This window comes from Rattus norvegicus, chromosome 1 (assembly GCF_036323735.1).
Source record: "Rattus norvegicus strain BN/NHsdMcwi chromosome 1, GRCr8, whole genome shotgun sequence".
NCBI classification, from domain to species: domain Eukaryota; kingdom Metazoa; phylum Chordata; class Mammalia; order Rodentia; family Muridae; genus Rattus; species Rattus norvegicus.
In genome coordinates, this window is record NC_086019.1 from 129,117,034 (window position 1) to 129,144,073 (window position 27,040).

The 27,040-nt window shown below is 43.4% G+C and overlaps 1 protein-coding gene across 2 annotated transcripts in view; it reads left to right on the forward strand.

The window, feature by feature from the left end:
* Window positions 1–27,040, forward strand: part of Chsy1 (chondroitin sulfate synthase 1) — a 61,080-nt gene that overhangs the window by 16,946 nt on the left and 17,094 nt on the right. The window contains exon 1 of one of the 2 annotated variants that reach the window (XM_039105374.2): window positions 25,014–25,082. The exons of the other annotated variant lie outside the window; for it this stretch is intronic. The gene's annotated coding sequence lies outside the window, so the exon portion shown is untranslated. Of the gene's footprint in view, window positions 1–25,013; window positions 25,083–27,040 lie in introns of those variants that run through there. 2 annotated transcript variants of the gene reach the window in all.

Sequence of the window (27,040 nt, forward strand, 5' to 3'; positions counted from 1 at the left end):
AAGTAGATTACAACCCAGCAGTGTTTCTGCATTCCCGTCCTTAATTAAATAGTTATGACCATAGCTTACGTCTCTGTGACTTTGTATGTTTTGGAATGCTTTGTCTTGCTGGCATTCTAGAGGACAAACTTGCTTTTTGTTTGTTGTTTTGAAGGTCTCCTTAGTTGCTGAAGCTGATGGCGAGCTTGCTCTGTAGCTAAGACTGGCCTCAAAATGTAGATCCTTCTGCCCCAACAGTGCAGGCATTGCATGTGTGAACCACTAGGCCCAACACTTTTATTATGGTGTGGACAGAGGTCAGGGTCTCATTCCGTATTGTAGGCTGGCCTGGAACTCTCTGATTGCAGGCATCGACTACCATTCCCACATAGCTCAGACCTTTTGTTGATAATTAAAAACCATAATTGTGTCTTGATGTAGTTAGTCATCAATATCTTATAGGTACTACTGGATAGAGTCAGAATCTTGAGGTAGATAGAGCAAGAACTTTGAACTTTGATTTAACATGAGTGCCACATTGTTGGTATAAAGTGGACTCAAGAGCTCTAGGACTTGAAAGACTGAGGGGTGATTTCTTATTCATCTCGAAGTAATGTGACAAGGGTTGAAATACCAGTGGTCGGTATTGTGGACACTTTGACTTTTGTAAGTAGTCTTACTGGCTCAGAGGAGCTGATAGACAAGCACCTCTCTGGCGGTTTCCTCTTTGCTAGGGAGCTGGGTCAGTAACAGCAGCCATGGGCGGCTCTCCCCAGGAATGTAGGGCAGGCAGTCAGGAATGTCCCTACTGCTTTGCAGTTCTTTAAATGCCTTATGATGACACTGATTTTCCTAGATTTTACTGGCTGGCTCTCCCCTAGGCTTGTGCCAGAGGTTACTCCCCTCAGCTATGCTGAGAATTCTCTTTTCTGTGAGTTGCCTGTTCATAGTTTCAGCCCATGTTTCAGATGTCTGTCTTAGAATTTTGTTCAAGTGCTTTGTTCTCAACATAGTATCTTCTGGACTGTGTGCTTTGTCTTTTTGCCTTCTCTGAATTAGAGAATTTTAAAAAATTGACTAGTTGTGAGTCTAACTCTAGTATAACCTTTCTTTCATGGTTTGTGCTTTTTATTTATTTATTTTTATTAATGCGTATGGATGTTTACCTTCATTTATGGCTGTGTGTTCATAATGTGTGTCCATTGCCCATGGAGGTCAGAGAGGGGGTTGGATCCCCTAGAACAGGAGCTGCTATGTAGGTGCTGGAACTGAACCTGTATCATCTGGAAGAGCAAGCCGTCAAAGCTCTTAATGACTTTTTAGTTTTTAAGAAATTATCCCTTCTTTGGGTCCCACAGATTTTATCCTGCATTTTTCTGCTTATTTGAAATTTCCCCTTTTGCAGTTCTTCATTCTCATTCTAAGGAATACATACAAGGACCATTTACCATTGGATCGACCTGCTGGCACCCCTCCCCCATCACTGAGAGACTCCGTCAGTCAGGCAGGGCTAATCCTTAGACTTCCTGTAACATAATTATGCTAAGCTTTGAGTCTTGGAAGACTTTATTTTGCTCTATTATAAGCCTAGCCAGAGGATTAGTTTTTTAGAAACTTGCCTTGAAGTAGAAATAATTCCTCAGGTAATAGCTGTGTAATTAAAATGACTCATGAGGAACAGTTGTCAAAGCCAAAACTCCAATTCATTTCTAAGCTTTTTTTTTTTATTATTGCTGGTACTTATTAATAAATACCTTTAAGCATATACTTTTAAAATCATTTTAGTTTTACAGAGAAGTTAAACTTCTTTTACATTCTGCTTAGGTCTGGCACCTTTCACATGGAGTAAAAGCTGTTACCTCAGATTACTCAAGAGGCTGTGAGACATGGTGTTAAAGAGTTGGAAAAGTGACTTTGTGTGTGTTTGGTTTTTGTTTGTTTGTTTGTTGTTTTTCAAGACAGAGTTCCCAGTGTAGCACTAGCTGTCCTAGAGCTCTATAGCCAGGCTGGCCTTGAACTCAGAGATCTGCCTGCCTCCCAAGTGCTGGGATTAATGGCATGTGCCACCAGTGCCAGTCAGCTACCCCCCATTAAACTTTTTATTGAACCTTTGTGAATCAGTTTGCACCTACTCATCTCACTGTCCCTTTGTATCTTCCCTCCACTTTTGCAACTCCCCCTCCCCCAAACCCTGAAAAAGTCTCACCATAGAATCTGTAGTGTGTTGCGGTATGTCACACAGTATACTCTTTTGCCCAAACATTGTTCCTTGCAGATTTCCATTGCAGTGAGTCATTGGTTTGGCATGCTGCTACACTGTCAATACTGGATCTCTACCAGGACCCCTCTCTGATAGATATCCTCTTGTTGCCCTGTGTTGTAGAGCTCTTGCGGCTTTGGATTTGTAAAACCTCCCCTTCACATGCTTCAGCAGTTCGTACATGAGGTACATGTTAGGGTGAGCCAACTCAAAGCCCTGGACCAGGGTCCTAGATGTCAGCTGAGTAAGTCAGCCCACCAGCTTTCCTGACCCAGCACTACCTTTACTAGACCTGCAAATGCAGGTTCCCATAGAAGCCAACAGAGGGTATTGGATCCACCAAGAGCCACAGTTACAGGCAGATGTGAGCCACTCAGTGTGGGTACAAGTCCAGGCCTCTACAAGACCAGTAAATGCTCTTAACCACTTCTAGTCCTGGAGTGCGGTTTTGAAGGAAATTCGTGCCTCTGTCTTACCTCTTGAGGAACTTCCAGGGTGCTCATTTTTGACTGTGGTTGTAGACAAGGCTAGAGTAGATCTGGAAAATGAGTTGGATATAGGATAAGTTCTAAGACCAGATAGCCCACTGTCTATATAGTTTTTCTGTTTCTCTTGTACAGTGTTCTCTGAATTACTTTAGGCATTTAGTTGAAATTCAGAGTCCTGAAAAGGCTACTTCTAGGCATTCTCACCAGAACTCTTTATACTTTTATGGAGGACAGATTTGATTTTGTCTACTCTTCTCTTTCATTGATATCACCTAAGATCATCCTTTTATTGGATACCCAGTTCATAGCTTACAGTGTCTTTTCACTTAGATACATTATTCTGAATATCTCTTTAAGAAGTCAAACAAATTGGAAAAATTTGGAAGACTTCTGAGCAGTAAGTTACAACATATTCATTTAAAAGATAATATTTGTACCTCTTTCATTAGCAGCACACAGTTCTGGTGACACTGGTGCAGAAAACATTCTTATTATTATTTAGATCATAGGAATAAAGAAAACATAGCCCCTCGTAGTAGTTGGAATAAGAATGACCCTGAATACTGGTTCCCCAGTTGTAGAACTGTTTGGGAAGGATTGGGTGTGGCCTTGTTGAAGGAGGTCACTGGGGACAGGTGAGGAGATTTCTAAAGACTCTCTTGCCATTTCCTCTCTGCCTCAAACTTGAAGATCAAGATGTAAGCACCCTGCTAGTCTTTCTGCTATGCCTTTGCTCTGTAATCGTGGACTCTAGCCCTCGGGAACTGTAGCCCCAATTAAATGCTTTCTTTTGGAAGTTACTTTGATCATGAGGTTTTATCACAGCAGAAAAGTAAACTAAGACAATCCTACTCTCTCATACTTAAAAAGAAGTAGGCTAGAGTACAGAGAAACAGAGGACAAGGTTTGTGGTCTTAAGACAGCAAAATGATTAGCATGAGAAGTGGTGGATGGAGAGGCCAGGGTAGCACAGAGGTTGAGACATGGCAAGGTTGAGCTGGTGAGGACTTTGGTCACAAAGAGGCCTGGACTTGAATCATGGTGCTTCTCATTTTAGCAGTGTGGTCTTGTGTAACAAGTTACCTAACTTCTGGAACCTGCGTTTTTGTTTTTGTCTTTGTTTTGTTTTTCAGAATGGAACTAGGGGAGAAATTGCCCCCAGAGGGGGATGGTCTCAAGGATTGTGAGGATGTGTATTACCATAACTAGAGTGGGATAAGAGCTGGTCCTGTGACATGAGAGGCTGCTGAGGGTATCCTTGAGTACTGTAAAACAGCCACTCAGAACTCATTCCTGAGAACTCTGCATGTAGATTTTGACCTGGATAAATAGGTATTTAACTGTGATTGGTAAAAACAACATTGACTTAGAATCTCTTTTCTTGGACTTGCACTTACAACTGTTTGTTGCTTTGGATCTGTAATTTGCTGTGCACGTAAATTCCCAGTAGTCTCTCTGAGATAGTGTATAGGTGGATTATGTTGTGAGAAGGGTGGATCGGCATGTTTTCGTAATTTGTGAGTCTGGTAGGCCTGTGCTGAAGGCATTCTAGGCTTTATTTTTTAATCACTTTTATTATTGGAAGGTTGTCATTTAACTATTAAACCTGTATGTGTAGTTCATACAAGAAGGTTTCTTGAGCACACTAACAGGAGATAGGATAAACATGTTCCTTTTTTATTTAACCTTAAAATACATCCGAGCATTATTTTCCTGTATAGTTAAAAAATTGAGATAGCAGATGTTACCATCTTAATTCCTCCAGCAGAATGTATAGCCTAGCTTTTAATATATAAGTATTCAAAATGGCATATAAGTCATTTTAAGATAATAGGCATAAGGTGATTCCTGAATTCTACACTAGGAACTTATCGACATGAAGGTGAGCTATTTGTACAGAAAGAGCTTCAATGTCCACTTGACAAGTGAGCAAGGGGGAGCCAGGCCGCAGCTGAGAGGAGCAATACGAATTCGGGGTGCAGTGTAAAAGCCTTTGGCAACCTGGGTCTCTGCTTTCTCTGAAGATAATTAGATTTCTAGAATATTCTAGTTTTAGTATATGTATTGTTAAGCAAGCATATTTTTAGATTGCTTCAAAGTAACTTATCTTCCCAACTTTTAAGAGATAACAAGTTTAAGTTTGTAGTTCTGATATTTAATCATCCTTATTGGTATGTAATCTGGTGTCTTCAGCATAGCAAATGAGGGAACAAGAGCAAGAAGGAACTGGACAGTGCACCGAAGGTGGCAAAGGCAGTGTGGCTGGGATTAGGGAAATTGGGTAAAATTGCTTAAGGTTTAGAAGCATGTTGTAAGTTGGTATGTCTCCATCTTGTACAACAGAAGGTGTTTGTTTAATCAGTGTTGCTCTGTATATACATGTCAGGTTCTGGAGCTGTCTGTGGATCTCACGCCAGATTGCTGTTTATCAGAAGTGGACTTTCCACGAGATTTGCTTGAATAACTTGAGAGGAGCAGTTGCCACTCCAAACCTAGACCTGGTGTCTCGGTGGGTGGAATTTCCCTGATTACTGTAGTGCACACGGGCTTCTCTGACAGTTCTTTACCCACTAAACCTTCAGGAGTTGTCATTCATTTAGACTCAGAGAACATTTCTTAGGAGGTACTGGTGTTCTGGAACCATGTAGAACTTAGTATTGTTAATTTACATTTCCACTACATTGTCCCAGGTAGCAAAAAGTGAGTTTGAATTTGTTTTTTCCAGTAAGAATAGATTGTAGTTGGGCTGGGGGGAAACTAGACTGGGTGCCAAATGCTCCCAGTGGGCTGTGCTTTATAAGGTTAATACTATTTACGTTCCTTTCTTCTCTGTGAGTCTTGTTAACACTCATGAACTGTATGACCAAATACACATGTGTGGGATTAAAGGACAGCACTGTCATTCCCAGCCACAGCATGAGAACAGCAGTCTCAGGAGATGACAAACACAAAGGTTTGACAGGATTGTTTTTCTTTGTCGGTACTGGGTCTCACTATGTAGCCTGGCTGGCCTTAAATTCCCAGTTCTGCCTCTGCTCTCTGGGGCCTGCTGTTGCTTGCATGGGCCACCACAAAGCTAAAACTAAATGTTTGTTTACAGCTATGGGGGGGATCCCTCAGCTTTTCAGATTAGCTACTAAGTAACTTAAAGCTTATTTATGGAACTAGTTACATGTTTCAGGAGTTACAAAGTGAAACTTATTGTGAGTCAGCATCCACAAGCAGAGTCTCAGGGGAGGTGACATGGCCGTGTTAAATTCTCTCCAATGTAATGGAGTGTGAGGAGGACATCTCACCTCCTTATGTTACACCTGTAATTCCAGACCAGTCAAGACTAAAGTACCTATATATAGAACTTCCTCCAAGATACCTGAGGAGTGTTTCTTCCAGGATCAAGGTCTTAGACACAGAGACGTGACCCAGTGTGGGCCTCTGGAATGAATTTTGGACAGAGTCTGCTGCTCTGGGACAGTTGTGTACACATGTTAATTCCTTATTTTGATGTGTTCCTGTATCGTTACGGAGAGGAGGATGTGAAACAGGGCAGGGGGTGCTACTCTCAGCACTTACGGCTCTTACTGGAAATGGTTTCAGTGTGTGTGCTCGTGTGTGCCAGCCATGCTGTCTGGAGAGGTCAAGGATAACCAGTGGAGTTGGTTCTCTCCTTCTACCTGTGTCCCAGATACTCAGCCCAGGCAGGTAGACCCACTGAGCTGTCTCACCAATCCCTCTGAAATTAATTCAGAATTAAAAAACGGTAGAGCCAGGGTGGTGGAGTCATTCTCAGCTGCACAGTAAGTTGGACTGCTGCATGAATGACTCCAAAAGTGGGCTGGGGGCAGTTAGAACACAGACCCTTCCAGCTGAAAATGAGGAGCTTTTGTCGTGGCTGTCATGTAGGCTGTTCTGTGCTGTGGGAAACTGGGCAGAGCAATACAGAACTGAATTCTCTGAGTGGCTATTGTACAGGATGTGATTTGGAGCTTACTGACTTCTAGGAACTTGAAGATAGAAGAGCTCTTTGTTCTAGAGGCTGCAGACTTCTAACTCCATAAAGAGCTTATCATTGAGCAAGATTATAATGTGCCCTGTCATGACTGTAAAAACATGTGTAATGGGACCATTACAGCCAAACCTTTCCTGGGTAGCAAGATTCTTTTCAGCATCCACAGAGCAATTGAATGCTAATCCCCTGCTGACATCAGAGTTAGGGGAGGGGCAACCTTGCCAGCCTTTACTGCAGTGGGGTGAAGAAATCTGTGCAAAGTTATTTCTTTGATGTCTGACATTTATTCCTAAGCCAAAAACAAAAAAAACAAACAAAAACAAGAATTGAGGTTGGGACTTAGCTTAATGGTAGAGCACTTACCAGATAAACATGAGGTCCTATGTTCTGTTCCTAGATCCTTTTACCTCAAAAAAGAAGGCTTAGTTTTATTTTTAACAATGTAATTTAAAGCAGTAGAAGGCTTGCTGGTTTGGTAGACATTTATAATAGATAATTTAATAATTCAGGTGTCTGCTTGCTCAGTTAGAGCACAGTGCCTATGGAAATGAACATATCCAGGTAATATAATATGCTTAGCTTTTAAAATGATGTAAAACCAGTGTGCCTGTCTGCCCCGACATGGAGACCACAGCACAGCGAGGGCATAGCCTTGCAGTCATGTTTACCAACCGCTCTGTAAATACTAGAAAACAAGAGACTCAGAAGAAACAAACAGAAGGGAGCTTAAGAGATAGGCTCAAAGCACCTGAAGAAAGGTTTTAGATGTGCAGTCCATGGGGGGAGTCCCTTGTTTATTTAAAAAAAAAAAAAACAAGACTATATGACTTTAAATCATTATTATAGTGGCTCACATCTACCTGTAACTGCAGTTCCAGGAAAATGCCTTTTTCTGACCTCATGGGCACCGGGCTTGAGTGTGGTGCACAACTTCTAAAAGGAAACACCTGCACACATAAAATGAAAGAAATAAAAGTGTAAAATATTATAATTAAACATCAGATTTCATGATGAGTTAGGCCTGGTGGCATCCACCTATGTTAGCTACTACAAGGCAGGATCACAAGTTTGAGATGAGCCTGGTAACCCACTCAGGTCCTGTCTTTGAGGGGGCATCATAAGTAAATAAAACCTACCACACAGTTCTTGACTCTGGGTGCTAATCTCCGGCCGTCTGTGCCCCAGTTGTCCTCAGGCTCTGGCAAGACTTCATTCTCAAGTCTGTTCCTCACACTAGTCATCAGTGCCACACATGTCCTCCGTATCCAGGGATTCATTCCCTTTAAGAAAGATCCATCACTGCACTACAAGGACCCACATTGGGTGTGCAGATGGCCAATTGCAAAACAGCAACTGTGAACCAAAGACTGCCTTTGGAATACGTTGGCTGTTCCCCGTATCAGCTGTGGCTTGCTGATGAAGTAAGTCACTTGGTAACAGTGGCAGGGGATCAATAGAACTTCTAAATGGCCCTTAGCCAGCAAAGCAGAAGTTGCCGTGACATTGCAGAGGAACAATAATGAAATTGGTTCCGTTAAGCCTTTGCAGTAGAGCATTTTAATGTGGGTAGATAGCCTTCATTAACATTTCAATCCCGTTACATTTATCTAGTTAAGTTACTGTATGTATGTGTGCATGCTACAATAGTATACATGCGGAATCAGAGGAAGACTGTCAGGAGTTGGTTCTCCAAAACATATTGGTCCCAGGGATCAAACTCGTATCTTTAGCTTGGCACCAAGTACCTTTACCCACTGAACCATCTCATTGGCCCTAGGCAGATCGGACTGTTCTACTCTTTAAAATGATCATGTTCTTTTCTGTGTAATGTACTTAAAGTCTTTTTCGTTGTAACTGTTTCCAGTATTCATTTGGCAGTCATTAATAAAGTTACGTGGCCAAGAGTTTTAGATAAAGGGAGAGTCTTAATCTTCCATCACTTTTAGAATGCTCTCAGGTTTAAGCTAATGTGCAGTGATGAGACCTTATGGGCCTGTCAGTCTGCAGTCTCTTGTAAGATGATGTGATGGGCTTCACGGAGTTGATGGCAGCATGAAAACATAGGCTATTCGCCTCAAGCCCAGTGTCTCAGGAAATTCTCCACATTCTGGAGCAGTTGCTCCCAGAGTTGTGATGCCTCGACTCTCACATCTGGGTCCCTGCCCCTGAGCACTCCTTGATCCTTGATGCAGGAGCTCATCAGCTACTGAAATAGCTCAGAGAGGGGGACGCTGTTCCATGCCACAGAAAAGTTGTTGGACATTTAGTGTTGGTCAGAGACAGACCTGTCGTTAAAAACATAGCCTGTCTTATTCTTCTTGATAATATCGCTCTTTTCTGTAATGTTAAGAGAAATTTGTTGAATATCATTTTGACTTTACAGTATGTATAGTCAGTTGAATAGCATCCACCCAGAGATAGCAAGTCTTAGTAAATGTCACCTCGTTTGGAAAGGTGTTTTTGCAGATTCTTTTATATTAAATTGAGGATCTTGAGGTCAGGACACAGCCCTAGTTTGTCCTGGAGGGCACTAAACAAGAGAAGCATAAGACACACAAGCAGGAAGGCTCTGTGAGAACAGCACACATTGGAATGGTGGTAGCCATCAGAAGCTGGTACAAGCCAGTAGGCCCCTGGAGAGAGCATGGCCTTGCCAGATACTTCTTGAGTGCCACCTTTCTAGCACTCAGAAAGGTGGGAGACCCCACCCCCCATGTCTCTCTACCTCTGTCCCTCTCTGCGTTCTGTGTGCAAGTGTTCCTATGTGTGTGATACAGCACATGTTGGTGTCTGGAAGCCAGAGGTTGGCTTTGGGGCTTCTTCAATTGTTCTCCACCTTGTTTGCTTGTTTGTTTGCTTGCTTGCTTGCTTGCTTGCTTGCTTGCTTGCTTGCTTGCTTGCTTGCTTGTGACAGGCCTTACTGAATTCGGAGCTCTTAAATTTTTTATAGACAAACTAACCAGCAAGCCATATATATCTAGCTACCTGTTTCCCACCCCGTGCCTAAGTGTAGGGGTTACAGAAGCACAGCCAAACAACTTGCTTTTAATGTGGGTTCTGGGGATCCAAGCTCAGGTCCTTACTTGCTCAGCAGGTGTTTTACTCGCTGAATCATCTCCCCAGCTCTATTTCTGTTTTATTTTTAAGCCAGCAAGTCTGTGGTTATTTGTTGCAGTAGTCTTTTAAAGACAGATTCTCCCTATATAGCTTTGTCTGGCTTGGAATCACTTTGTAGACCAGGCTAGCCTCAGACTCAGAGAGATCCACCTGCCTCAGCCTCCCAAGTACTAGGATTAAAGGTGTGTGCCACCATAGGCTGGCTGTAATGGCAGTCTTAAGATGCAAAAGTAGTGTATTATCCAAAAGAAGAGCCTTCATGGTGCAAGAACAGAGAGGCTCCATCACCCATCATGGAGCTGTGGGCCAAGGGTTGCTCTTGGTAAGAGCATTTCTAATAACAGGACACCGCTTTGCAAGTGTGTCGTGTGAAGTGCCAGACTTTACTGCCTGGTTTGTCTAGGGCAGAGGTTGTTACAGTGTAGTCCCCGGGCCAGCAGGCTCTGCATCATCTTGTCTTAGGTCCTCCTGATGGCCTGTATCAAAAACCAGAGCCATTTAGGACTGTTTGGGTTTGACTTTTTGTTTGTTGTTTGTTTTGGACAGATTTATTAAATAGCCCAAGCTGGCCTCAACTCTACAATACTCTTGTTGCTTCAGTTTTCCAAGGGCTGGCAACACAAGTTTGTGTCACTATGACACGGGATGGAGTTTGTGTACTGCCTGTTTTCTAATGTGTCTCCTTAGGTTCCTTTGCTTGTGAAAGTGTCTTAGGCTTCCCTGTTTTTGATGACCTTAACAGTCACATATTGTGTAGCATTTCCTCATCTGGGACTTTTCTCATGTTTTCCTCATAACTAGATTGGGATTAGGGGTGTTTGAGGAGACCAGAGGCAGAAAGCTGTTTTTCTCACTTTGTGTCCAGGGTGTGCTGCCAGCTCCATTGTCACCTTTAATGCTGACCTGGCTTCCTGCTGTGGAAGGCCTCTTTATTAGAAAGTCACTTTCATTCCTGGATTTTCCCAAGCCCTTGGAAAAAGGGAATCACTATGTCCTGAAAAGCAGGTGTTATTATCCAGCTTCTTTGAGGTTGAGATACTGACATATTTTAGAACTTTGTGTAGCGGTGTGTCTTGGTTTGTATTTTTGACAGGGTCTCTTATTTTGTAGCTTGGGCTGACCCGGAATTCACTGTCTAGCCCAGTCTACCCTGAGCTGCATGGTAATTCCTGTGTCTTGGTCTCTCTCCAAGCTCACAGGCATGAGCTGACATTAGGTCTGGCTGGCATTCTTCAGTGCAGACATCATTCTGTTCTCCCCACGTCAGGAGTATGCATTTATATCAGGGCATTACTGTATTCTGCACTGAAATAAACTGCTGTCATTTTGCCGTTGAGAATTTTTCAAGTTGAACGTGTTTTGCCTTTTCTCCCTTTCAGGCACTAGAAGATGCCCTTGCCTCTTGTCTACACTTTTTATCCTGTTTAGAATCTTCAGTGTCTTAGGGAACCAAGGCTCCTTCTGTTGGGTGACACAGTTAGAATGTAATTGTATTAGGGAGTCTAGGCCCCCTCAGATGCTCGAGCGAGGATGTGTGTGAATGCTAAGCCACGTGTACACACATAACTATAAGCATTTCTATCTGTGACCTTCTGGGTCTATATTGAGGTGAGCATAAATTGATACTGTTGTCCCAAGCTCTGATCTCCACCACATAGATGATTGTAGCTTAATTGACTTCCCACCCTGGCAGAAGCCTGCTCTTACCAGCTCACGTTATCTACTTGCATTCCTGACTAGTGGGTCTGCAGCTGTTGCCTGGATCCCTGTGAGAAAAGCTGCACCATGTGGCTCACAGGGCTCTGTAGCTTCACGCTCATTTGGAAGCTCTGTCTCCTCCACACTCTTCTTTCCTCTTCTCCTTGTTCTTCTTGGTGCTGGGAATAGAACCCAGGCTAATAGTTGCATAATTTTTCTTTTAAATATTATTTTTGTTTAATTCAGGCTCGGGTATTTTTATCTGATATCATGTTTCTTGCTGTTGGTAATTTAGACAGGTGGCACTTCCCACTTTTGTGTCTTAATAATACTAATTGGGGCAGGTTTATGCCTGAGTATAATGAAGATACAGAAAATTATTCAACTGATTTTTTTTTTTTTTTTTTTTTTTTTTTTTTTTTTTTTTTTGGAGCTGGGGACCGAACCCAGGGCCTTGCGCTTGCTAGGCAAGCGCTCTACCACTGAGCTAAATCCCCCACCCTCAACTGATGTTTTTTGAAGTTGGGTTCAATCCCCCTGGCCCCATTCTTTTTATAGTGGCTCATGTGCCCAAGGCGTGTGGAATTTTAATAGAACACACTAGTGGATGTGTAAAGGATTTTAAAGACAGGTCCAAACAGCTTAGATGATAGCGCTCCATGTTTTACACTCAGATGGTTGTTAGCAAGCTGAGGAGGTCTGGAAGACCATGTGGCTTGTTCGTTCATTTGTTGCTATAGGATCATGACTAATGCCGCCTGTGTGATGTGGCACATTTAGCCAGAATGCTGGGGCGAGGAAATGTATACGTTCTTGCTGTTATGAAATTTATCTGAGACAGATTGTTTCTGTGATTCATATGGTCACAGAAATACATAACTTTTTCAGAGGGTTGTTTCATGCACTTATTTTGAAAAATCAGCAGTCAGTAATTCTTGTACCTACTCTGCACCACACTTGGGTGGGTGAACAGTAGAGACAAAAGAGCCAGAACCAAGAGCACACGAGGGAGCGCTTCTCCCAGGCTGGACAGAGGCTGAAGAGGACCTAGCAGGCTCAGGTAGTATGGGGGTTTCCTGGGGAAGTGCTCAGCAGTTAAGGGAAGTTGGCTAAATGGAGGGCAGGCGAGTATGAGCCTTGAGTAGAGCATCCGCCCACTTGCTTTAATCTGTCCCCCTCAGCAAGTACCGCCTTTATGCCTCCAGATGCTGCTTCATGACGGCATGTAAGTGGTACAGAAAGACATCTTTGCAGACAATGGGTATTTTTAGAGTTTTTTGTCATAAAATACAAAGTGCAAGTATAAAGCATTCTTGTAATTTAGGCAGCCACGGAACATCACGGGTGGAACGGCTCCTGTGCTTGCCCCACAGGGGAAAGGCGTGCACCCTGCTGTGTCTTAGGAGTCCAGATGGAGCTAGGGGTGGTGGGTGGGGCACATCCATGTACACGGGGACTGCCACTCAGCCCTGTGAAAGGCTGTGCATGCAGTGATAATCAGATATAATGTGGCCATGTGCAAGGGAAAGTGGGTAGCTCACTTAGAGGGCTCGGCTCGCATGGATGAAGAAGTCTCCATCCCCAGCAACACATAGCCAGACACAACAGTGAGTTCCTGAAACCCAGAGGTCCGAACATGGAGGCTAGAGTGATGGGAGTCACACTCTTCCTTGCCTACACAGTGAGTTTGAGGCCAGCCTGAGCTGTATGAGACCCTTTATCAAGAAACAGGGCCCAGCAAAATGACTCAGAAGCCAGAAGCACTCGTTGCCAACCCTGATGGCCTGAGTTCAGTTTTCGGACCCTGAGGGTAGAAGTACAGAACTGATTCCCAAAAGTTGTCTGATTTACACAGTCATACTGTTGTGTGTGCACACATACACGCACACATGCTGCACATACATCACATAAATGTAATGAAGACATGAAAAATCAAATGGCTTTAAGTCAGGAGCATGTAATAAGAATGCTGTAAATCTATAATTCAAAATTAACTTTGAATATCAAATTCAAAATAGGATCTTTTAGATTAAGGGAGATACTGTGCCAAGGCAGCCAGGTGAAAGGATTATTTAATACCTGTAAAATTCTGTGTGCTTAACCCTTCAGTTTCCTTTTTATACGGCCTTTCAAATATGTGTGCTCTTCCTAACACTGTAGGCTCATACTGATAGTATACTAGACAGAAAGCCTCATAGGATTTTAAGCTCTGTGACTTAGTCTAACTTGGTATTCCGAGGTATTGACACACAACATTCAATTAATTGCCAAGGTGACCAGGCACATGACAGAGGATGTACTCGATTGGCAGATCACTTACTGTTTTCTTTAAGACGGCAGGTGAAAACATAAAGGACTTAAGTGTGATTGCATTTCTTAATCACTGTCTCCCAGTGAAAGGGCATACAAGTGTGTTATGATGGCATAATGGTGAAGCTGAGGCTGGCAGTTGGGAGGCAGGAGGATGATGCACCTGAGGACTGCCTGGCACATTTCAGTGCTGGCTTTTTAATGCCTGCATTGCAGGTGGTGAGTCCTGGTCACATGGGCTGGCACACAGGAAATGAACTTACCACTCCTGGACTTCCTCTATAAATAAGATGAAGAGAAAATACCTAGAAGTAGAATTACTAGGTTAGGGGGAGGCGTATGTAATTTTATAAAAAATGGCTGTTTTTCTCTAAGTACTTGTACCAAATTAGTTCTCTAATTTGAAGAATTCTGGTATTCCACTCCTTAATGGTGTGGGTGTGTGTGTGTGTGTGTGTGTGTGTGTGTGTGTGTGTGTGTGTGTGTGTGTCTATGCACGTGTACACATGCATGTGCATTTGTACATACTTGTATACGTGCCATGATACATGTGTGGAAACCAAAGAACTTGTAGGAGTCAGTGATCCCCTTATACCATGTGGTCTAAGGGATGGAACTCGGCTGGTGTCGGCTTGGCAGTGGTGTCTACTTGCCAAACTATCTAGCCAGTTTTGGTTTTGCTCTTGGTGCAGTCCGGGCTACTCTCACCTTTCGTCTTCCCATCTTTATCTTCCAAGCTCTGGTACTATAGGCATGTGTCATCACATCCAGCTTAGTATAGTTCATAATTTCCGATTTTAGGTGAAAATTTTAGTTGCCTGCTGAAATCGTCCATTTTATCATCCTCTTCTTAAAACTTAATTTCAAAACTTAAAGACTGTATCTGATATGCATCTCTCATGTCTACACCCACTTCAGTTTTCAGTCATTGCTCTTTGTGATAGTTGAGTGACCATGAACTGACTAAATAGAGGCATTCCTAGCTCTAGTAAAGCACACCCGTGTCCACAGGGGAGGACTGATTCATGGGAAGTCACGGGGGGGAAAGGGCCTGCTTTGAATGCACACAGTGCCATTCCATAGGCCGCTGCCCCTACAATCCTCTCCTATGCTTCCTGCTTAGCCTTACACCCTTCCTCTGCCTCAGCTCCTGTTGCTATATTCTGTGTAAGAAACTGTGAACTGAGGCCTCTGGAACCACAGTGATTCTTCCTGTAGATTATCTGTGTGTGGTACTTGACTACAGTTTGATGACTGCTTTGTCTAATAACTTCAACAAATAACAGACATGTATAAGATTGGCAAGTCTTTGGATATGGTTACTGTCCCCAAGTGAGGTTGTGATTATGCTTCCACTTCTGAGAGACACTGTGTGACACATTACACACTTCAGATGGGGATATAGCTGGGTCGAAGATTGCTCTTTATGTCTGCTCTGAAAATACAGCTGTCCATTTTCCTGTCGGGCCCTCACTTTAATAGGCGTACACTCTGCAGTGGAGCTCCGTCCCCACCCTTAACACTCCGTTCTGTGTTTCTTTATCACAACAATAATAATTTAGGGCAGGATTTTACACACACACACACACACACACACACACACACACACACACACACACACACACTGTCTTCCAACACACTAGAAGAGGTCATCAGATCTCATGTGGTTGCTAGGATTTGAACTCAGGACCTCTGGCAGAGCAGTCAGTGCTTTTAATCACTGAGCCATCTCTCCAGCCCTAGGGCAGGTTTTCTAATCACTGGTGGGTGCAGTCTTAAGAGGTTGGTCCTCAAGGTATGGTGGAACCCTTAGTTACTGTTTCCTGCTGCGGGTTTACTTTGGATGTAAAATCCTGTGACTATGGGTGTCATAATGCCTCACTCACTTCCTGGGTCCAAGTAATAGGAAAAAATCCTGACCTGTAAAAGGTACTGGCTGACCTCAAACTAGTTTAAATAGTAGTCAGATCTTGTACCAAGGTTAAAGTTGGTGGTGTTTTTGAGAGTTAGTGCTCCGTATGTGTGTATGTGTGTATGTATGTGTGCACACACACTGGTTTTAATGTTGATGCTGTTATACCCTTTTGCCCCCACACTGCACACAGTGACTAGTGAGTACTACTATGTGTATTGCAGTCAGCGGTGGGCCGTTGAAGCAGTCTCAGATATGGCTGACCTACCCTGAAAACTCAACACAGGAAATACACATTCTCTTACCACTCTTTCCCCTTCTCTCTGTGACTCAACCATGTCTTACTCTTACATAGTAACTCACCTTGTATTGGTTGGTTTGGTTTAGTAATTTTTCCCTATGAAACAAGTTTGTATAATTTCTAGTCTTATAAGCATCAATATTTAACCCTTTTTCTTTAAAATAGAAAAGACCTTGTGGCACACACATAGGTACTTTTTATTTTATTTATTTTTACTACTTTTAAAATCTGTGTATAAGTCTTCATTTTCTTAAAATGAATGGAATTTTAAATGCCCTGACTGTTATGTCTTTTATGTCATGTCCAATCTGAAACAGGTCCTCAGGCTGATTTTTATGACTGACACTCTCAGAGATCACAGACTAAAGGATTAGTTAGTTTGGGCTTATTTCCTGTGAGTAGGTCCACACGGCCACGTGAGTGGAAAAACTACAGAAGTAGCACTGCCCTGAGCTCTGTGTGTGGTTCTGGCCACACTCCCCACTGTAGAGTTACTCAGCTGAAAGTAAGTTAGTGGAAAATTAGTGAGCATCTTTGTGGCAATCTCCTCAGCCCCTGTAAATACCCTGTCCCCTTCAGGCCCTGTGCTCATCAGTACTTCCTGAATGGATAAAACTGTGGCGTTGGCTGAGTGGCCTGTAACCCAACCATCCCTTCTCCTGGTATTAGTTAGAAGTTAAGGTGTTCTGTTCCTGTCTGTCCTCTTGGGTTTGTACCTGTGGATTCTTGTGTTCCTGTTTGCTTACTGGCTTATGTATTCTTCCTTTTGCTGTCTTCCTGTTGAAATTCTGCCGGGTTTGTAGTGCTTCCTTGCTAGCTCTGTCTTTAAGATGGGCTTTTATCCTTCTCGAGCAGCTTCTTGCTTTCTTCTGTAATAACCTGTTCCAAAATTATTTCTCGTACCCTAGTCCTACAACCGAGACCCTTGTTTCCGCGTACAGTGGAAAACATACAGAAACTGAGGTGTGGGCGCTAGGCATAGTCACTGCTTTAAGGTACTGCTCTTTGCAGCCATGTTTAATGGACTGAACCAGAGAAAATTCGAGTTCTTACAGATTTGAGTAGATCCATGTTTGTTGATTCATGCTGTTACCCCAAACTTATTTCAACTATAAGGGTTCTAATTATCTCTTTCCATATCTGGAACTCCTTTCCTCAACAGTTAAGGACCTGTTATTCTAAGATACAGTCATTGACTGTATCCTGTGTGAGAACAGTCTCCTGTTGCCTGCACGTTACCACCATGCTTCCTGGGCCCTCATTTCTGTGCTGATGGCTCTGCTCTGCTAGGTCACCCACTGCCAGTCCCAGTACCTACAGAAGCCTCTTCATGGGGCTCTTACACACTCCTGGGCTCCTGAGCCTGTTAACAACCTCGCACCTCAGCTCAGGGTTCTTTACTTCAGGACTAAGGCTCAGGGAGGTCTTGAAAGAGGCTTGGACACATCTTTAAGAGTTAAGTTGGTGCTCGTGCTAGACATTTGCCTTTTTTTTTTTTAAATAGATTTTGCTATCCTTTATGATTAATGTATTGAACAATTATTTTTTAAATATTTATTTAAAAATGTGTGTTGGAAGATCAGTACAGGTGCTCACAGATGCTAGAAGAGGGTATTGGACCTTCTAGATCTGAAGTTACAGGAGGTTGTAAGCTGCAGGACATGGGTGCTAGGAACTGAACTCAGATCCTCTGCAAAAGCAGTCAGTGCTCTAAGCCGTAGAGCCATCTCTCCAACCCCACAACACTTGATGTTTGATAAACGTACATGTACAGAGAACATGATCAAGGTGTTGGGAGCTTTAAGAAGATGCTCCACTAACACTGAAATGAAATACTGTATAAAAAGTGCAAGTATTGTTGGCAGCCAGTGTCATACACCGCCCCTCTGGCAATTCCAACCAGTGATTAAAATGAGCTTGAGTAGGCCAAGTGGCAAAGCATTCAGAGATAACTAGTCCTGCCCTTGAGGGTGGGGGTCATAAGGTACAACTCTTTGCTAGACTTTATTTCCACAGATTAGCCATGGAGGAAAAGCCTTGTAGTTCTGTGTTAGGCAGTGCGTAGTTTTCTTTTTCTTTTTGATGGTAAATGTTCTATTAATGTAAAAAATTGTGGGGAATAGAATCTTTGTGAGAAGTGTGCAGATTTGTTTCAGATGTCTTCTCAGGAGCTTTCCAATTTCCATGCTGTTTTCTGTTTGGTGTGGTTTGGTTTCTCTTAAGTTAAATTTTGATTTGGAACCAGGTCTCTCCAATGGCGTGAGTAAATGTACACGCCCAAGCTATAAATTCTACCTGAAGTGTAGGCGTGGGAAGGACATGTTTACAGGGAGCATCACTCATTTACACACTCAGTGAGCAGCAAACACTGACACTTATGTGTATTTATAGGAGTAGATTTGGGAAGAAAAAGCTGCGTCCTTCCTGGAACACGGCTTTAGGCTATGCCCCCAAACCATGGACATTTGCTCACTGCTCTCTGCTGTAAGTGGTAGTTTTGTGTGGGATGAAACCCAGGAAAGAGCATGTTTCCTCACAGCTGATGAAGTCCGATTCATTCATATGGGGCCACTGCTTCTGCTTGGGTTCTAGCCCCATGCTTCTTTACAAACCATTTTCACAGGAAGCAGGCTCAGTGGCCATATCCTTGAGCAGGGCTGGTCCGTAGCATCCTTGTTGCTGAAAGAAGGAATGGGGACTTGGCTCTGGTGGTCAGGAATTTCTCAGGCATGATTTGAAAACTGTCCAGTTTTTCCTTGCCTGTCTAGTGACATTGTAGAACAGGAACCAGCCCTGCTTGTATGGCCTTAGTTCCATTTCTGAAACCAGCCCTCCCTTCTCAGAGCCTGTACCAGGGGAAGAGAAAGGACATGGATTAGGCACGGGTTTGATGTGAAACCTTTCTTATCAGTACTAACATTATGTGAATGCGACCAGCTATTGGTACTTAGAATAGAAAAGGATACTTTAATAGGAACACAGGAGATGGGTCAAAAACAAACCATCCCCAAAATGGAAGTTCTGCACTCAGAGCCAGGTTAAGTGCGCGTGTCGTATTAAACCCCAAATGCTGCTGAGAGCGTGCGGAGAAACCCGAGCTTGTTCTGTTTGATCTCAGCACCCTCCAGGTGTGAGTACCGAGTCTTTGAAAAGGAGCTATAAAAACCTGTGTTTGCTCTGTGTCGTCTGGAAGCTCTGCACAACCTTTGCAGATTGACAGTAACCGTGTTTGTATTGAAGGAGAAGTACATGAAGACCAGGCTTTTCCTTACACCACTAATGGCCATCCTGGCTTTACTTGCATGCACTAATTTTTTTCCTCTGAATCACCAGTGCATGTAGTGGTAATTTGGTGACTAGCAGGCACGGTAAATTATTGGTTATAATAAATTGATGTCATACCCACAGAATGGCAAGCAAGAGGATGAATTAGGGACAGAAATAGTAATGGTTTTTGTTCAGGAAACCTCAAAGCACATACTGAAATATTACCACGCTGATTCCATTTTTAGAAGAATGGGAAGAGGAAAACAGATCCAAAAGACAAAACTTCAAAACTGTAAGTGCAGTAAAAAGATTATAGACTAAAAACGTCCTGCTTTATCTTCCTGGAAATCTCTTGACATAGTTTAAGAACCTTTAAGAAGTCTGGTCATTATCTGCTGGCTGATAAAGGAGGTGAGACTGCATAAAGCTAATTGCAGTGATGCTTCCAAATGGTAGTGTGTGTAACGTGTGTGTCTCTGTGTCTGTGTGTCTCCACCTTTGTCCGAGTGAGTGAGTGAGTTTGTATGCACCACATACATGCGTGAGTCTGGAGTTTCAGGCCTGTGAACTGCCTGATATGGTCCTGGGTCTTGTGCAAGAGCAGCCAGGGCTCTTGACTCCTGAGCCAGAGGGCCACTTTTTTTGTTGTTGTTGTTTTGTTTTTAGATGTAATTCAAAATACAAAAGTTTAATTGGAAAAAAAAAAGCAGTATGGTGTTGACACTGTAATCCTAGCACCTCAGAGACTGAGGCAGGAAGGTGAGGAGTTCAAAACCAGCCAGGGAGAAAAGTTCAGGCCAGTCAGGCTCAGTGGTGAAACTCTAGGGAGGCAGAGGCAGGTAGACATCTATGAATTCAAGGGTTCAAAGCTAGCCTAATCTACATAAAAGGGTTTCAGACCAGCCAGGGCAAAATAATAAGAGCCTGTCCAAAAAAAGAAAGAGAGAAAAAAGAAAAGAAAAAAAAAGAAGAGGCAGTCCCTCCAAGTCACAATTCACCATGAAGTTTGCCTGGGTCTGACAGGTTTTTGGCCTGAGCCAAAAAGCACAACTCTTTCTAAAGCCCTCTCCCCAGCACGTGGTTGCTTGTCCTCAGTGTCTGATCTCCATGCTAGCTGAATTAGCATGACTTCTCACCTCCTTCACTTTCTTCCTGAGATGGGAGGAGGGAGGCAGTTGGAGAGATTTACAGATGTATTAGTCAGGGTTCTCTAGAGTCAGAACATATGGGAGTCTCTATATAGTAAGGGAATTAGTTGAGGACTTATAGTCTGTAGTCCCAGCTCCCCAACAATGGTCAGCAGCAGCTGTGAATGGAATCCAAGGATGTAACAGTGGCTCAGTCCCACAAGGCACACAGACAAAGAAGAAAGAATCTTCCTCAACCCCATAAGAACAACAATGCCAACCAACCAGAGCTTCCAGGGACTAAACCACAACTGAAAGACTATGCATGGACTGACCCAGGGCTCCAAATGCATATGTAGCAGAGAATAGCCTTGTTGGGGCACCAGTGGAAGGGGAAGCCCTTGGTCCTGCCAAGGTTGGACCCCCAGTGCAGGGGAATGTGGGGGCGTGGTAAGGGAGGGTGGATGGGGGGAAACACCCGTATGAGGGAGGAGGAAGGGGATGGGGGCTTATGGACAGGAAACCGGGAAAGGGAATAACATTTGAAATGTAAGTAAAGAAATATATCTAATAAAAAAAAAAAAAAAGAAAGAAAGAAAGAATCTTCCTTCTTCAGTGCTCTTATGTCGGTCTCCAGCAGAAGGTGTGTCCCATATTAAAGGTGTGTACCACCGCACATGGATCTGGGACTTGCTTTGTCCCAGATGACCTTGGAGTCAGTGATCTCCTTGCCTTAGTCTCCTGGGATTCATAGCTACTGTGCCTCAAGATCTCCATGCCAAGATCCAGGTCAGAAACTTGTATCTCCCAGCACCAAGATCAGGATCAATTCTGGACTGTAGTTCATTCCAGATACAGTCAAGCTGACAACCAGGAACAGCCACTACAACAGATTCCCGACTGTAGGAGCTTTTTCTTCTAATAAAATTGTCTTCGAGTTATGGCTCTCAGGACTACATGGTTCTGGTTCCTCTTCCTCTCCTATAGGTTCCATCTTGTCTCCTCATTTCCGTCTCCCTCTCTGTCTCTGTCCAGAGGGTCACTTTTCACAACTCTTTGTAAATTTTTAAAATTTTCAGTCACTTAAGTTTAATAAAGAATGAATCCTCTACACCCTTCTCCTGAGTACTTCAGTGGCTGACTCTTAGCTTTTGCTTTTGCTTTGTGCCTTTTATTTGTGAACTTCATGTCAACTTCAGATACAATTCTTGGTTTGTCCTTAAATACCTCGGTGATACAAACAGAGTACAGTAACAAAATTGGGACATTAGCATTGCTTTATTATCTTATTCTTGGACTGTATTCATACTTTATCAGTTATCCCAATAACATCTCATAGCAAACAAACAAACTGAGGGATTTTCAGGGTTAGAATCCAGGATTCCATTAAGTATTTTGACCTTATATTTGCTGTCTGACTTTACATTAAAAATTATAGGCGAGGCAGGGTGTGGTGGTACATGCTTACCTAGAATTCTAGCACCTACAGGTCTCAGGCAGAAACGGCACAAGTTCCAGGCCAGCTTGGATTAACCAGTGTAGGCTTTGATTTTTCAAAACTTAGTTTTAAAATAAGTGTTCTTAAATGTTTAACCTCCCTTCTAGCCCACTACCCACCAGAGGTTGTAAAAAAGAGAGGTTACTAGGGTATGGAGGGATGTGGTTCTGTTTAGAAATAATGCTTTGAAGGAAATTCATAATGTATTGTCAGGATCTCAGCAGTTCAGTTCACACAAATCAGCAGTGGCAACTCGATGTACTTGCAAACATCATTAGTCCAGTTCAGCAGTGTCAGGATAGCAAACATGAAACCTGCAGCTGTAGCATAAACCAGCAGAAACAGCCAGGCCTCCTTCCACCTGTAGGAATTGGCAGTAGGCAGCAGGAGTGACTGTAGCATCAGGGACTCCAGAAGTTCTCTGACTGCCCCCCTTGATGAAGTGAAGACTAGCAAAGACGAAGAGACCAGTGATACATTGCAAAGCTAGCTATGCAAGGCCCCCTCTCAGTATCCTTTGAGTCCTATTTATGCTCCCTGCAAACATCACATGTCCTCACAGAGGCCTTGTCTCACCACTTGAGTCTGTATTAGCTGACATCACTGTCCATTGGCCCAAGGCCCACGTCTGTGGAAGCCACAAGAAGCTGCCAGAACACCACCAGAAGTTCTTGGTGCGTTTCTTTCTCTGAAGTCATGACAAACGGTGACCAATAAAGAATGGTAAAGCGTACCAATACCAGCCAGCGCTGCCCACTATCTGTTGGATCCTTTTTAACACCATTCATCCTTTCACTTGTTTGCTTTAACAAAACATTCTTTCACCTGACAGCAGACACGGCCTGACACAACTAGTTTTCCAAAGAAACCCTAAGTTTCCACGTTAGCCAGCAAGAATTTGTTTCTACCTGTCCCTACCCTCACCCCCAAAAGGTTCTGGAAACTTATTTGCAGATTGCTCCTAAATTTGGATTTTTGTTACCCCACGTCGAGTGATGTTCTATTCTCAGAACATTACAGGAGGAGCACATGACTGCAGTTCTGTCCGTGTGGCAGTGTTAATGGAGCCCTTGCCGGGTTTCTCCACTGTAACGTGACTTTTCCCTTTTGTGATTAGTAAATCGTACATACTTTGAGACCCAGGGAGACGGCAGGTGTCTTGCCAGGGTTGGGAACAGGACGTTGAATGCAGTCTGGGTGCTCACTATCCCCTTCTCCCCGTTTCAGGGGCTATGGCTTTTGGAAACTAGCACGTTCTACTTAAAAGCAGTTGGGAGCAGAGTCAATCTGTGGCTGTTCTCCTTCATTCACTTCAGAAGCTGTTGTTAAATCTTGTCATATTTTAAACTTTTTAACAAGTGCTTGCTGAAGTTTAGTGTGTCACACATCAAAACCATGGGGCCAGCACTGCTGAGAGGTGGAAGGAACTTGGAGAGGTAGAGGCTTGCTGGGAAATCCCTGAGCTGACCTCCTTCCCGGTTTAGAGGGTTACTCCTGCTGTTGTACAACCCTCTGCCAGGAAGTGGGCAGTTAGGGGCCCTCTCCAGAGATAGTGTGCCTTTTAGACTTTCAGCCGTCAAGCTTGTGAGTTAATAGTGCTTTTATAAGTGTCCAGCTGAGGGACTTCCTAATAGTGATAAATAAGAAGGACTGAGAAGAATGCTAGTCGTTTTATCCCAGAAACCAGTGACACTCAGTAGTAGAATGAATGCGGAATCTTAAAGGCTGAATATTCTTACCATAAACATGATGTGTTTGAGGAGATACATTTAACCTAATTGTAAACATTGTAACTGATTATATTGTACAATGTATATATCAAAACACCATGACACACACACTGTTTTATATATTAGCTTAGAAATTAATTTAAATGAAAAAACATGGATTCTAGCCTATACTTTTTAAAGCCCAAAGACAATGGTGTGTATTTACCCAAAATTATACCTTTATAGCTGGTTTTTATTTTGTTTTTAAAGCTACCTAAAACAATTTATTTTATTAATATGTTTTTTTCTGTCTTGACTTTTAATAGTGCTTTTAAATGTTATTTTAAATAATACTGAATTTTAAATTATTCAAACTTTTTTGTGTGGGTTTTTAGCTAGGGTCTTGCTTTATTAAAAGTATCTATAAACTAGTATTTTTAGGTCCACTTTTTTAAAATTAAAAATCCCTAAACTGGGTCCTTTATCCTTTCTACACTAATGTGAGCTGCCAGTGGTCAGCTTTGATTTGTGTCACTCCCCCCAGGACAGTGGTCACCCTGGGACTGTCTCATACCCATTCCCATTGCTGCTTCCTCCCTCCCTGGCATGTCATGCAGTGCAAACATGTCACTGTACCCTCTGGGGTTGCTGAAGCTCATGGTAGCTGTTGTTCAGTTGAGCTCAGAGTGAAGGCTGGAGTATGTTCAGCAGTCTCAGGGTTGGCCTTCCCTGGCTGGCTTGCTCTGGCTTGATGTTGCTCCAAATTCTTCTTGTAGTAGGACATAGAAGCAACTTCCCAAACTGCTTGGAGTTCAGGTGACACCGAGTCTTTTCTTTCTTTTGTGTCTAGTTCTCCTGACTTCTCTATGGTTACATAGGCGAAAGTTAAAACAGGGCCGGAGGAAGCTCCTTCACCCAGTGCTCCCAAAACTTCCAGGGACACTTCTCATTCTTCCTCTCAGTTCTGCCAGCCTCCTGTCATCCCAAGTGACTCACAGCTACAGCACAGCCTTGCTAAGACTTAGCTCTTGTGCCTGCTCTGCCCTTCCTCCTCAGTGGCCTGCTGGAAAGGAGCCTCTTATGTCTATCCATCAAGTAGTCAGATTAGCCACCAAGGACACTGAGGACATATTCGAGGGCTGCCCACCAGCCTCCTACCTGTTCTTAGTTACCCTCTTGGGGAACAGAGCGGAAGGGTTTGCTATGCCGTCTAGGCTGGCCCTGAACTCCCAGGCTCACCTGATCTTCCTGCTTTAGCCCTTGGGTAGCTAACTACAAATGAGCATCGCCATGCATGGCTCATGCACCCTCATGGTCTCTCACACTTCACCTTCTCCACAGGGCTGAGGTAACTTTCCCTGCCACAGAGCACCTTCACGAACTGAGGACTGGAGAGCCACAGAGGAACAGGTGACGGTCTCCCTACCAGCCTCATAACTCCTCTTTTATTCCATGGGTCACATAAGGACATGTCCATGCAAGTATCTATGCTCTTTCCCCACACCTCACTACCTTCCTCTTTCATTATTTTCTTTATAGAACTGAGTTTTTGCTAGGAGTTTACATGGTTTGGATTAAATTTTTCTAGGCTTCTGTATCAAAAGAATACTCAGCTAGTTTCAGAAGAGGCCGAGAGGACCAAAGGAGTCTCTGCAGCCGAGTTGAGAGGTGAGGAGGTCAGCACCCAGAGCCTTGTTTGTGCGCTGCAGAGGCCTTTGGAGGAAAGACCAGTTGCTTTACAAATGGTTGGCACTCACTGATCTAGGGGGACAGTGGGGCACAGGGCAGTCTGGTGTCCTTATCAGATTCCATTGTACAGATTCCATTTCCCCAAACCCTCAATTTTGTTCATACTCTACTTTCCTCCCCAGAACTGTAGTCCCAGGAGATATTTTTTATTTGGCCCAAACTGAGACTGTTCTGGTGGGAGACGTGGACAGAAACAGATTTCAAGAAGCACTTCTCATTCAGTGTAGTGTCTGCCTGTTCTTAAAAGCAGTGGTGCCCTAGTGACCTTGTTTATAGCCAACACCATTTTGTAAAGACTTCTTGTTTTATTCTGTTATAAAAATGAAATAAAAAATAATTCTGGTTCAAGAACTGACTTCATGTAATAACTACCTTTTCTCTTATGCTGCCTACGTGACCATTAGTGCCTGAGTATCACGAGAGCTTGGAATTAAAAAACGTCTTACATGCCATGGGGTATGGTTACCCATGTGTGCACTAGGTTAGGCATGCAGTGGGTACCAGCAAAGCGCTGTGTGAAGTGAGTCGTATGAAACAGTAACTTTCCTGTATCCTAATCAGAATAGCACTCCTCTAAGGCAGTTAGTTATGTGGCCATACGGTTGTTGATGGAGCATAGTCCTCGTTGGAAGCAGGGATACAGAGAACATACCTGGTTCCTCAAGGTCTTTAGGCTTCTGTTTTTAGGGCTATGTCAGTTTTTACTTTCTCGAAGTGCCTTTTATTCACAAAACCAAAATAGAATGAATGTATACCACAAAGTCAAGTAGAAACTGTGTGGTACACTGTGTTTAATTTTATAGTTTCCTATTTGTTTGTTTTGTGGCTGAAGCTGGGCTCTAAACTCAATCGTCTCCTGCCTCAGACTCCCGAGTGGTGGAGTTATCTATAGGTGTGCCCCACCATGCCCAGCAACGTTTTGGTTTTTTGGTTGTAACATAATACAACATGTGTTATCATAGCTGTTAGCTCGGTAATCTTAACCATCTCTGGAACTTTTCTTACAGGAGATTACATTTTCCCCTGAAGGTGTTCTGTTAGAGTTAGCAAGGAAGGACTGGAAGGCAGAAGTGTAAGATCTCAGATGAAATGAGATATCTTGGCATCAGTGAGGCAGAACTGGTCTAGCATGATGGCTTGGCATCCAGGAGCCAAGGAGCAGCTCAGCTGCGGAAGAGAAGGCAAAGTGCTTACAGAGGACACCACATTTAGGCCCTCGTGGCCTTTGGCAAAGGCTGTATGTCCCAAAAGCTTTAGATACTGGGTCAGTAGACTCTTTCTCTGAGGGCCAGATGGTAAATACCTCAGTGCCTATGGACACCGGAAGCGCCACAGGAACGCGGGGAGACCCAGGCTGTGGACTGACCCTGCTCCGTGTGCACATGAAACTGAGCCCGCAGTTACCTGCCCGCAGTCTCTATTGAGCTTCTTGGTTTCCCAGAGCTCCACCACCTTCCCAAAATGGGAACAATGTGAATAGTAGGATACATGGGGCTGACTCCCAGTTATAGAAATATGTGAAATAACTGTAATTGTGCGTTTTTATGAGGTGTTTTTCTGGTGTTGCTTAAGAAGTAAATTGTTAATATGGCATTACAAAGGAAGGGGTAAACCACTCT